Source organism: Artibeus jamaicensis, unplaced genomic scaffold (assembly GCF_021234435.1).
Source record: "Artibeus jamaicensis isolate MK-2021 breed Jamaican fruit bat unplaced genomic scaffold, CSHL_Jam_final contig_851, whole genome shotgun sequence".
NCBI lineage: Eukaryota > Metazoa > Chordata > Mammalia > Chiroptera > Phyllostomidae > Artibeus > Artibeus jamaicensis.
Window position 1 is genome coordinate 20,097,578 of NW_026521986.1, and position 14,142 is coordinate 20,111,719.

Here is a 14,142-nt window from a genome sequence, read left to right on the forward strand (position 1 = left end):
ACATCAGGAAGCCTGCAAAATGAAATATACCTGGTGAAAAGTGCCTTGAGTAGAGCCTAATAAATCTTAGACCAGCAGACAGTTCAAACAGGAAGGCCTGCTGAGTTCTCATGTGGTCGAGTCTAATCCACTGGATAAATTGTTCCAAGAAGAGCTCATCCTTGTGAAAATATATTATTCTTATGACAATACCAAGGCCATCATCCAAGGCAGTTATTGGCTGTGCAAATGCCAGTAACAGAAGTGAAATATACCAGGAGACTGAAGGTGAAGAAAGAAATAGGCATTCACATAAAAGTACAGAGAGATGGAAATGTCTGTGTTGGTTCTGCCAGTCTTATCTCTTAGACATGGCATTCCTGTGATCTTCTTGGCTGGCACCACCAAGCACTGTGTTTAGACAGATTTAAAAGATAACTTCGGAGAGTTTCCTTTACAGACATTAATGACTGTATCCTGAGATAAATCAACTCCAAGGCCAAAAGAGGTCTTTAAAGAAATGGCAGTTCTAAGCCTAAGCAAGGATGTGGCTAATTTTGTATTAAATTGAAAATTGGGATAAATCTCTGGATAACTTCACTAAAAATATCCACAAAGCAAATAGCTGGGGCTATTTGTTTAGTGGAAATTTTATGTATGTTCATAGCAATAGTTAGGCTAGTCCTCAATATCTAGGGATTTAAAGACAGGAAAGGTTTCAGACCTTTCTACCTTGGGAGACTGCACCCAGCACCCCATCTTGGAGACACTTGTTCAAGGACGTGGTTTGTCTTAACTTCATAAACCCAGTGATATATTCATCAGCCCCTTTCTTCTAAATCATCCATACAAAGTCATCTTGCAAGGCATTTTTGTGCAACATGGTGGTAGGGTGGAGGTAAAAATAACACTTTTCACCCCTGGACCTGATCCCATTCCATGGCCTCTCTCTGTCCTGTCTATGACAGCCCATTTCACCAAGTCCTGTTTCGGTCTATCTATCTGGAGTTGATGTATTTGTATTTAATTACTCATGAGTTCCTATAGATACACTCTAGTAAAGATCAAAGGGGATTTTATAAAGAATGCATAACTGGTATTAATGATGAATAGTTAAAATCTGTAAAGGTCCTTAATTTTTAAGATAGGACTAATATTTATTCCATTTGTTTCTGAATAACACACTTTTTTGAAATTTTGAAGAAATATATATTTATTAAAGATGATTTATAAAATATAAAATTATGAGGGAAAATGAAACTTCCTCATACCAATGACTAATATGATAGATTCAGATTATTATTATTATTATTATTATTATTATTATTATTATTACTACTACTATTTTAGACACATTCCTTTTCTCTTTCTGGCTAGAGTTAAAACTTTTTTGTTCCTTTTGGATAATCTTATTGTTTTTTGTTTTAAGCCTATGCATTTTCTTGACTACCTCTCTTACCAGATTTTGAGATTCAAAGGCTTAAACCTGATTCCTCCGAACCTCTCCCTTCAGCCCGTCAGACTGTCAGGCGCATTGCAGGCACTCTGTAAATGCACAGGGACTTAATTGAATTTCACTGAAACATGAATTAGCAAACTCTCTGAACACTCTAGAGGATGGTGACAGAGTCACTAGACGTCTTTTTGCAGAACAACCTGTCAACAGCCAGGCCTTGAAACACACTTTCCGGATCACTTGGGATGGCAGCAGCCCAAGAGAAAGTAGATCGAGGAAACCAAAGCACTTCCCAAGTGGCAGGAACGGTAGGCAGAGGGCAAGCATGTGTCCCCTGGGTGTCCTCGCTGCCCTAAAGCTGCTCCTCTAGCTCCTGAAGGGGTACTGGGATGTAAACCTACCAGCACTCCTGGTAGTAAGTAGTCCCTTCTTAATCTCGGAGGGGGGGATATGTTCTGAGTCCCTCAGCAGAAGCCTGGAACCATGCATCATACTGAATCCCAAATATTCTATGTTTTTTTCCTGCACATACTACTTTTGATAAAATTTAATTTATACATTTGGCACAGTAAATGATTGACAACAGCAGCTAATTATGCACTAGAACCCTTTTTACAATCTATTGTCATAAAAGTTACATGAATGTGGCCTCTCTCTCTGAGCCCACTAGCACATGTATTTTTTTTGTTCTTCACATTTTCATGGAGAGAAGATTTGTGTAACCCAAAATTTTAGCAACCTCAGCATACAGTTTTTTTCTTTTCTTTAAGAAAGCACTTTATGACTTCTCGTTGACATATCTGAATTGTCAGCATCACCGCTCTTGTTCTTTGGAGCCATTATTAAATAAGATAAGAGTGATTTGAACACAAACTCCGAGATACCATGTCAATCTGATAACCCAGTCAGCTACTAAGTGAGGGGCAGGGAGGATATATACTGTGGATACGCTGGACAAAGGGATGGCTTGCTTCCTGGGCTGGACAGCAGACTTCATCACGCTACTCAGAACGCTGCACATTTAAAACTTAAAATTTGTTTATTTCTGAAATTCCCCATTTAATATCTTTGGACCCGGATTGACTGAGGCTTACTGAAACTAAGGAGAGTAACCCACCAACAAACAGGACTATTGTATTTCAGCACGCTCCGGTGCAATCTGTTTTATTTTTCTTCTCCAGTCACTTTAGACTCATTGAAAAAGACACAAAGGATAAGTTTGATCAGCAACTTCTAAAATGACAGCTGCCCCAAGCCTTAGAAAGTGCTTTACATCAACTTGAGTTTTGGATTTTAAAGTTTAAATTGGGTAGCCAACAGTTAGTGGTAAAAATAGCAAACAGTACATATAGAGATACCTGTAGTTAGCAAACCAATTTCATGCACATGGCTTCATTTAATTTTCCCAGCTCCCCTGGGAGGTTAACAGAGCATATGATTTCATATTTTTATAGCATGCTGCTTAGTTGTGAAGGTTGTGGATTTTAGAGTCAAATAACCATAAATTTAAAGTTCATCTTTGTCTGTCACCAGTGTGTGCTTTTGGACACATTACTATCCATCTGTGATAGTTAATTTTATGTGTCAGCCCAACTGGATCAGATGTCTGGTTAAACATTATTTCAGGGTGGGGCTTTTAGTCTGTTCCCAGATAGAGTAGATGGTCCTCCTGAGGTGGGTGGGCATCAACACATTCACAGAGGTCTGCGAAGAATGAAAAGGGGAAGAAAGGAGGAATTTTTCTCTTCTTCTGTCTCATTGCTTGAGTTGAAAAATCTCATCTCTTCTGCCCTCAGACTGAGACTGACATCATTTCCCCTTGTTCTCAGGTTTTGGGACTTGGACAGATTTACTTCTCTGGCTTCCCTGAGACTCCAGCTTGTGGACAGGGGATCCTGGGACCTTTCAGCTTCTCTAATCACATGAGCCAGTTCCTCAGAATAAATTTCCTTTGATTTGCTCTTAATTCTGTTTCTCTGAAGAACCCTGACCAATACAACATTGTTGGCCTCTTTCTCTCTGTTTCATTTTGTAGAAAATGGATAGTAACAACATGAATTGTCCATAGGGATGTTGGGAGGGTTAAGTGACTAAAGATAATTTATAAGGTTAACTTGGATGCTTCCGGATAACAGAGGGTGCTGGGGATTATGAAAGAATTATAATATTGAGGTGAGGACTGTATTAAATCATGATTCTAACGGAAAATGTGAATACATCATAGACCATTCTGAGTTGCATTTTTTAAAATTTTCAAAACTGGGCCTCACTGTCATGGCTTTTATGAAGAAGTAACACATTTGAAAGTCTACTTTCTGGTAGGAAGCTGTGCTTGTAGGATCCATTCAACACGTGATAGTTTCCTTCATCTTTCAATATGTCTCCTTTTATTTTTCATCCATAAAATGAAGAGAAATGATACCTTGCTTGTCAGTCTCATGAATTTATTATTGAGGTCAAATTAGATGGTGAATATGCTTTAATAAAATTGTACAGTGCTTGATTCATATGAGGCTTTGATGCTTATTTAATCAGGTTTTCTACTTATCTGTCAATATACCCATTAGGATATCTTGTTGACTCTCTTTACAAAGTTTCCCAAGGATGTGACCTTTTCTTAGATTCCTCACAGCTCTCGTGCAGTCCAAATGCCTGCCATTTTCTCCTGGTTGTTCCCTTAGGCTTTTCTTATCTCTGTAGTGGGGGTGAGCCTTAAACATCAGGGTCCATGTTGTTTCATTCCTTTGTTCAGACCATTCAAAGATCCTGTGTGTGACCCAGAGAAAGAAAAGGACTTACAGTGCAATGCTTCAAGTGATCTGTTCCCTCACAATTATTTCATTATCTGTCTGGCCTCATTACCTATGGTTCTGTTCTTGCTCCTTCTATTTCCTTTATATCTGCCATGTTGCTATTCTTTAAATGTGACAGCCAGACTGGTGCGCTGGGCCATTCATAGGGCTACTCCCACTACCTAGGCTTATTTCTCTTCAGATATCAACACAATTAAACTCCTCACCTCTTTCAAGTGTTTGCTCAAATGTCACCACTTCAAACACACTGTTCAAAATTACATCCCTCTCTGCTCCAGATCTCCAGTCTGCTCCACGTGTTTGTCCATCATACATATCAATTTATAATATATTACACCATTTATTTATTTGAATGTTTGTTTTATTCTGTCTCATACCATCAGAATATAAGTTCTATTGAAGACCTAGGTTTTATTTACTGATGAATTCCTAGCTTGTTACTAGTAAATATTTATTGTATTCAAATGAATTCATAGAGACAGAGGTCTCGTTTTCTTTTAATTCAATTTGAGTATCGTCAGAAGGCTCGGTGCCTAGCACAGCATTATGTGTGCACGGAACCACGATTAGGCCATTATCACTTATATTTGCTACATTAATTTTTGGTTCTTACGGAAGCAGCCTTTCTTTCCTGTAATTAAAAGTGATGTCCACAATTGCATTAGCATCCCTTGAGAGAAATAGAAACTTAGAGCTGACTTTTTAAAGTATTTTTTTCTGGTAAAAAATTCATCGCTCCATGGCTGAGTGCCCTTGATTTCCTTATACACTAGCAGCTAATGCCTGCATCCCGTGTGAAGGTAAAAACCATGTGCCAGGTAGTTATCTATGCCCGGAGAATGGTCCCCCACATCATAAGCTAGTCTGCACTAAGGATGCCGAGTTATCAAATTCTGCTGGCAGAAATGTATTGAATACATTTAAAGGGAAATAGGCATACGAATCCTCCATACAAAAGTAATCTCATATATTGCAGTTTTTAACAACTAGATATCAATCACATCTTCAACTATATTTTATCATTTGCATTAATAATGATTGTTCTTGAAGCACTTTTGACTTCAAATACATATAAATTTGCCATATTGGGATATAGAGTATACCCTGAGATTTTAAAGTGGAGAATAGTGTATATAATCAACATCTGTGGAATAAAAATAGGAAATTCTCTTTTAGCCATTGAACTGTTTGGTATGGATTATAGGCTGAAAATGTCAAAGAGGCAGATAATGAGAGGGTAAACTACCCAGGGTGGAAAGAACAAGACAGAAACTGAGGATATTGACACCAAAAGGCATTAAGTATGATCACAGGGATGGGTGAGGGGTTGTGGGGCCAGCAGGAGGTACTCTGATGGGCTTCCTCCTCCTCCTCCTCTCCTTCTTCTTCTTCTTCTTCTTCTTCTTCTTCTTCTTCTTCTTCTTCTTCTTCTTCTTCTTCTTCTTCTTCCTCTTCTTCTTTTCTGCTTCTTCTCCTCCTCCTCCTTCTCATCATCATCTCCAAGTGGCACTTTCATTTATAGCTGCTTCTTGCCTGTTTGTCATCTTCTCCCCCTTTGTTCTGGTTCTATTGTGTGTATGCTTGTGTGAGTATGAGTTTGTGTTCATGTGAACTCATGTATGAAGAGGTGGGGATGGTGAGAGTGATCAAGGTTGAAAACTGACAGGAACAGGAAATATTGACAATTATTTATGAAGCTGGGACAAGATTTTTCATGAGTACATCTTGATTTTCTCGATGTCTTCCCCCTTTTTTCTCTTCTTGTTTTGTTTTAAAGAGAGGGGAAGAGAGGGGCAGAGAGAGGGAAAGAAACATTGATGTGAGAGAGAAACATCTATTGGTTGCCTTCCACACACACCCCAACCAGAGACTGAACCCGCAACCCAGACTTCTGCCCTAACTAGTAATCGAACCCGTGACCTTTCGGTTTTCAGGACAACGCCCATAACTGAGCCACATGGGTTAGGGCTGTTTCCCTTCTTCTTCTTCTTCTATTTTTTTCTACTTTCTCATGACCAATCTGACTTTTCTTCATAATAGTAGAGAAAAGTGAACACCATTGATATGACAGCATATCATTTTTTCTTCTCCCCCAAAGCAATGAATCCAATAAATCATTTTCAGATATTATTGAAGAAATGACCTGTTTCAGTTACTTATATGGTCCTGAGCCAGAATTATTTCAGAAGAAAGATAAAGTCAGACATGGTAGGAAAAATCAACTACCCTATTAAATAATATTTGTATCAGGTAAAACAGACCTGTAGGCCATTTTTTAGAGGTAACCATAAGCGTTAGGAAAAACTGTTCTCAGAGCAGCCATAGGTTATTTGGTTGATTTGTTGAAACAATAACATGGAAGAGGAGCCTTACACGTTATCCCCGTGCTGATGAGTGTCACTGTTGACATTCTTTCTGGGAGCAGAAGCTCAGAGAGCTTGGAAGTGTCCTCACGGAAGCCAGCAGCCTTACAGAACCACCAGTAGGACATACACAGATCTCCACAGAAGCATGCACAGAAGGACAAAGTCAGCTTTACCACCAGGCTTGTCTCAGCACAGGCAAGAGACCTCTAGTGATATGTGCAGATACATTGTCTTAATGATCTAGAGGAAGCCTTTGTTTCACTTTACTCATTTTTCTGTGAATGTTTAGAGAGAAGGAAAAAATGGTAATGTACAAACAAGGATAGAGAACAAACAGGAACATGCCCTTAGTCAAAAAAGATTCTGATTAGATATTTTGATTAAAGATGTAATAAACAGATGGTGGAATTCATATATTGGAGAATTCTCCACAGTTCCGGTGACTGTAGGGCATGTATTTATGAAGTAATACAGCAAAGCATTGTTAAATGTCACCTCTCCTAAATGGAAAGAGCAGCATTCTCATCGCCATGGCAATTGCAAGAGGGTGGACGTAGAGGAAAGGGAACTAGGTTTGTATTCTCGTCTTGATTGCCAAGATGAGAGAGCTGAGATGAGGTGCTCAAGTCTCCATGAGAAGAGATGATTTCTAAGAATGAGATCAGAGGGATGGTGAAAGGACATGCTGCGCATCAACCAAGGGAGGCATTTTTTCAATTCTTTTCAATACATAAATTAAACAATGTGGATTTGTCAATTAAGGTGCTGGCTCAAATAAAATGCAGTCTTGACATGTCCACATTTTGAGGCATAATTAAAGGACTGTCAATACGTGATGCAAAATGCTAAGTGCAATGCGTTCCTCTGAATATTTCATTTCAAAGATTTGCAAAATCTCGACAGGATTTAAGGCAGCATTTCAAAATGAAAGGAAACTTTGCTTGAATAGATAAGCCACAAAATATCTATAAATATCTAATGGGGAATTATTCCTTATAGGTGTTCCATACATCACTACAAATTCTTGCCTCTCCCAGAGGACCTACATTAATGAGGAGGAGGAATTTAGTTTGAAAATTTATTTACAATATCTGATAAGAAAGTAAAAAATATTTTTTTAAAAAGGATTTGGTTTTTTACTGCACCTTTTTTTCTGTATATATAAAATAACGTTACTACTAGTTCTTTCAACCAACACTTTTCATAGTCATTATCTGATTTTCTCTCTTATTAAAATATTTTGTTTATTTATTTATAGAGAGAGGGGAAGAGAGAGAGAAAGAGAAACATCAATGAGTGGTTGCCTCTTCAGTGTCCCCCACTGGGGACCTGGTCTGCAACCCAGGCATGTGCCATGACTGGGAGTCAAACCCAAGACTCTCTGGTTCACAGGCTGACACTCAATCCACTGAGCTACACCAGCCAGCACAATTATTTGATTTTCTTTAAGAACATCTTGGGAGACTTAACTGTTAGATGTCAAAGCTCAATTACTCCGCCTGATTATTCATTTTAGACGATAAGGTATGTCCAGAAAATGTCCGGCCATTGTTAATATAAGGAAAATGGTATGAGTGACATCATGTAACCTGCCAGCCAAGGAGAATGGACTGGAATGCACATGAGTGAACAATAACAACTTCACTGTACTAGTCAGTGGGGGCAGTAGACTCCATTAAGTGAGCATGTATATTGTGAGGCCATTACATTGGAAATAACTGAGCAAGTAGAGCAACAAATCTGCATGAAATTTTGCACTAAGCTTGAACATTCTTCCACGGAAACTACTCCAAATATTCAGAAGGCCATAGCAATGGCCAAATGATGATTGGCAGCTTCATCAATACAACATGCCCATCCATGCATTGCATCTCGTGCAAAGTTTTCTGGCAAAACATCAAATCGCCCAGGTTACTCAGCCCTGCTACAGCCCAGATTTGGTGCCCTGCAGCTTCTGGCTTTGCCTACAACTAAATTCACTTCTGAAAAAGAAGAGCTGTCAGACCATTGGAGAGGTTCAGGAATATATGATGGGGCAGCTAATGTTGACTGGGGAACTCTATGAGGTCCCAACAACATATCTACTTTGAAGGGGACTGAGGCATCATTGTTCTGTGTACAATGTTGCTTGTATCTTGTTCAATAAACATCTCTACTTTTCATATTATATGGCTAGATACCTCCCGGATAGACCTGGTATATATGTGTGGGCATAAGTGTGTGTTTATATATATGTGTGTGTATATATATATATAACTATTTTCTTCACATGTCTAGTACATTTATAAGCCATTTAATGTAAACAGTAATTCATAGAGACATATCAATGAGATCAATGTGAGATAACAGATTTAACTCTACTGCAGACCAATAAAATTAATTCTCTTCCACATTCCCTTAAACCGCCACCTCATCTCACATCTATGACTATTTACACCCACTCTAATTATGGAGCATATGCTGTATCCTAGGTATTTGGTATTATTTAAATACATTATCATTAAGCTTTATTACATTATCTTTATTTAGTGTAATTTCATCTAAGTTTCAAGTAAGCTAAATACTCAGTCTCTTCTACCGGCTTGCATGACATGGAATCTAACTAAGCCATTTTTATTACAAAGGCTACAGCCTTTACATTGGACTACACTGTCTTTGAAAACTGTTGGTCATAAGTAAGTTTGTACCAAATTTAGAATTAAGCAAGAAATTATTTTTACATCTCTTCAACTAGTAAAATAAAATTCAGAACAGATGTGTTAGATGTAGATCGTGGTATAAGGTAGCAGACTGACAAATTAAGGCCTTTTTTGCTTCCTAAGACACCATTGTAATAACCTAAATACATGTAAATAAAAAGATAAGAGAGAAAGTCATCATCAGACACAAATTCCTAGAAGATATAGTTTAGATAAAGCTATATTTACTAAAGCTTGTTTTTAAATTGCTGTATCTCACAATCTACAATGGTCCCTGCAAAGTAGGAGAGACCTGATACATTATGTTGAATGAATCAGTAAATACAGACATGAGATGGGGCCTTGAAAACTTGCAGGAAGGGACTAAAGCAGATACATGAGGTGATTTGCCCCATGGTATGTAAAGTGGTCCCAGGACTGGAGTGGGTGGTTGGAAAGGGCTTCAGGGAGACAGTTTAAAAGGGAGGTACAGGTATCGCCCACTTTTTGAAAGTTTGTGACATTCCCTCACTTTTATGAAAAACTGCGTTAGTACTTGTTTTCATGAACCAGAAGAAACCCTTAGCCAATTTTTGCTTTTATGAAAAAAGGTGAAAAGAGCCGAAGGCGTTCATTTCGCATGGACCATTAGGGAGTCAGCGTGCACCTCCAACAGCCTGAGCGGCCCCGCCAAGCCCCTTCCCGGGGAACCACACTCTGCATCTCAGCATCAAGCCGTCAGAACCCGGAAGGGTACCCGTGAGCCTTTGTGCTTTATCTTGATTTATTTTGAGCATCTGTTAGTAAGATGTGTCTGAAGGTATCAGAAAAGCCTAAGAGAGCTTGTGCGGATATTACACTTCAGCATTAAACGGGACTGAAGTGTTTTGATGGTGGTGAACAAGATAAAGATGGTGTGTGTGTTTTGCACTTGCCTGCTGCCTCCATCACTCATACTCTTGAACTCCACAGAGTCAGAATCTTGAAGCTGCTGAAGTTGCTTACTATTGGTTCTGCTAAGTAGCAAAGCGGTCTGTTTTAGTGGGCATTTCATAATGGATAAAATGTGTACTTACCGTATCATTCCTATGTTTACTACATATACATTAGTGTTAGTTAGGTCTTACGTGTTATTTGGTAGGCTATTTGGGGAGCTGGGAATACTTAAATATTTTTCCTTATAAATTTAATGTGACTGCTTGTTCACTTTATGCCACTTTGGCTTATGAATGGTTTCATAGGAACTTTCAACTTTGTTTTTTACATGACTGTCCCCTTATCTCTTTTTTTACATTTTTAAAATTTAATTATTGTTCAAGTACAGATGGTGGGGGGAACCTGTACCTGAACGTTTGTATGTGGGATCCATAGAGCAATCCACTCCATCTTCAACATCCCAGGCACACTTTGCTGAGGGACCAACAGTCAGTTTATTATTACAAGGCAAGACTCAAAAGTTTCCCCTTTGAAGGAGTTACCCAAACTTTTTGGAAGGGTCTAGGACTGCAAGGATGGAAATTGGTGTTTCACAGAAAAATGCTAGGGACTCTAGTCTAAACAGATAAAAAAGATAAAGGGAGGTTAAAGAAAATGAAGAAAAATATGAGATACAGAGGATTGACCGAGGATACTTGACTACAGGAGTTTTACAAAGAGGACACAAAGAAGGGGGGTGACAGTAATGCTGGTGATAATCAAAGGACATTCCAGGGATAAAGGTGACACCCATGATCTACGGAAAGCACACATCAAATCCCGAGTCAGATGAATGGGAAAACATTAAAGAATCTTTAGATCAGAAGGAAAGAATGAAGGAAAGTTTCTAAAAGTTTCTAGAGAGAAAAAATAATTTTATAGAAAAGGATAAAAGAATAAAAGTCAGAAGCTTCAGTGTTGTCTTGTTTTTAACAATGAGCAAGAGTGAATGCTGGAAAAAGAATAAGGGAATGCTCTCCAAGGTTGAGGACATATAATTTTGAATGTAGATTCCTTCATAAGCTAGAAAAGCAATGGAGGATGATGACAAAGCAACTGTTCCAGAGACATGCAGAGGCACAGTTTTAGATATAACAGACATATTTTTTTAAGTAACTACTATGTAGCATGGATTCTTGTAGCCACTGAAGGCAGAGCAGCAAATAAGGCAAACAAGGTCCCAGCTTAATGAATCATATATTCTAGGGGCAGGAGACAAATAAACAAAGAGAAAAACAACAAAAAATAGTAATGGATAAACTATAAATCTACCCTTTAAGTTCTCTATTGATAAAAAAAATACTGAAGGCTTTGCCTTGAATCATGGCTCTTCTTAAAACACTGGTTCCATTTATAACTATCTAACAGCAGAGAAGTTACAATGCTTCCGTCAGGTTTACAAAATGCACAGAAGTGCTTTCTCCCCGCTCTTTCGATTCTTTTTCATGTTCAATTTCTCTGAATCCATGACAGTTAAAGTACTACAAAGTCTCTGTCACATTTGTCTCTGATTTTGTGTCCTATTAAATAGCTCTTCTAGACTCTTTGCTACCATTATCTTTGGAACAAGTCCTGGGGTAGCAACTGATTTTATAACTAACCCATTTTTGTGTTACCATTTCGGTCCCTGTATCTATGAGTTTTTCTTGAATTCATTATTTCATCTTTAACAGTATTTAAGGTCTATTATTTTCTTTTTAAAAAACAGTTTCTCTTTCTACCTCCTCATAGTAATTCTCTCCTGTCTCAAAGTCTGTCTGCTATTTTGGGCCATGTCTGCCTTTCTGCTCCCTGCTGGGTTTCCTAATTGCTCCGTGGCAGATGAATCCTGGCATGCCTAATCATTGCTTTGAAATTTTCACAATCCAATTAGCAAACAACAGTAGTGCAGGGAGCGCTTCTCAAGCAAACCTCAGAGCTGCCCTCTACAAGTTTTCAAATTTACAGTGGCTCTCTATAATTATAGCTTTTCATAATTAAAACTCATCTGTGTCTATGGAAGTTTTAATCATGATGTTTTCTTATCCTTATACTTCTGAACATAGGTGAGGCCAATGCTAATTAAGAATCATTTACCTAAGTCAGCAAATATTTGCCAGAGATTAGTTGATGGAATTCTTAATATTCCAAGCAAATTTGTGTTGGAGTCAAGGAAGGTGGAAATAAAAGAGGGCTAAGACGTGGCCAAAACCTGTGCAAATAGTACCCTAACAGAAAGTTAAGTTACTAAATAAGAAAGACAATAATGAAAGGTCATCAGATTTATGTTTCTCTTCCCTCTATCATACTGCTATTGATGTGTAAGAAGTTCTCCTTTAAACATAACTGTGAGTGATGTATTCTTCTCTGAGCATCCTGAGGATTTTACAGGTATGGTGGAGTTTGGGGGCTCAGTTTAAATTTTTTGTGTCAAGTTACACTCTCCAATCTTTTCATGCTTTTTCTGCTAGGGATGCCACGTGGCATAGTGCGAAGTCAAAGGCAGGAAATCAGCAAACCCAGGTGAGCATTCTGACTGTGCCCTTGACAGTTGAGCATGTATCCACTGGACAAATTACCGGTATAAATCAGCTAGAGGTACCTCATATTAGGGTGATAGTGTCTGCCTAGCCTTTATAGGAATTGAAGCAAAGTAAATAAATCTCAGTGACACCACTATGTAATCAATAATTGTTAGTTTATTATTGGAGGTTTGTGGCTACAAAACAGAAGTTTGAAGGAAAGAAGGGAGGTGATTTATGAAGGTTTTGAGTCATTGCTCTTGTATTTGATAGTAAAAGGAGTTTTAAAGGAGTTAAGGGATTTAAGAGCCATAGGTTGCTATACCTAGGAATGAAATTTAGAGTTTTACTGTGTCCCATGAAAATTTGCTATTTTTAACTTGGGACTGGTCTTGTTTAAATTTTTACCAAGATGGAAACAGCTAATAGTAATTGTGGATATAGATGTGGGTTGATATGGATTCAGAGCAGTCGGAATCCAAATCCTAGTAGGTAATTTGGGGGATATTAGTGAACTGATCCTAAAGTTTATACAATGAGGCAAAAGACCTGGAATAGTCGACACGATATTGAAAGAAAAGAACGAAGTTGAAAAACTGGCAGTATCTGACTTCAAGGCATGCTATAAAGCTATAATAATTAAGCCACTGTGGTTTTGGCACATGAATAAATAGCTTGATGGAAAATAATAGAGAACCCTGAGACAGACTCCCAAATTTAGTCAAGTGATCTTTGAGAAAAGAGCAAAGGCAATACAATAGAGCAAAAAATATTCACTTCAACTGGTGATACTAGATAAACTGGAGGTCTACATGCAAAATAATGAATTTAGACACATATATTATTCCACCATTCATAAAAATTATCTTGAAATAGATCGTAGACCTAAATGTAAAGCACAAAATTATAAAACTCTTAGAAGGATAACATAGGAGAAAACCTAATGGCCTTGAATATGGTGATGACTTTTTAGATATAACACCAAAAGCAAGGTCTGCCAAAGAAAAACACTGAGAAGCTAAACTTCATTAAAATTTAAAAAAAATACTTTGTGTTTTAAAAGATGGTGTCAAGGGAATGAGAAATAAACTGAAGACTGGGTGACAATGTTTGCACATGACACACACAATAAAGGACTGTTACTTGAATACACAAGCACTCTCGAAGCCCAGCTGCAAAACACTCCGATAGAAAATGGGTCTCATCAAAGAAGATAGGCAAAAAAGCCCATAAAAAAATTCTTCACCTCATATGTACTAAGGGGAATGCAAATTAAAACAACAATGAAATACCACTGCAGACCTATTTGCATGGCCAAAATCTGGAAAACCGATAATAGCAAATGCTGGTGAGGATGTGGAGCAACAAAAACTC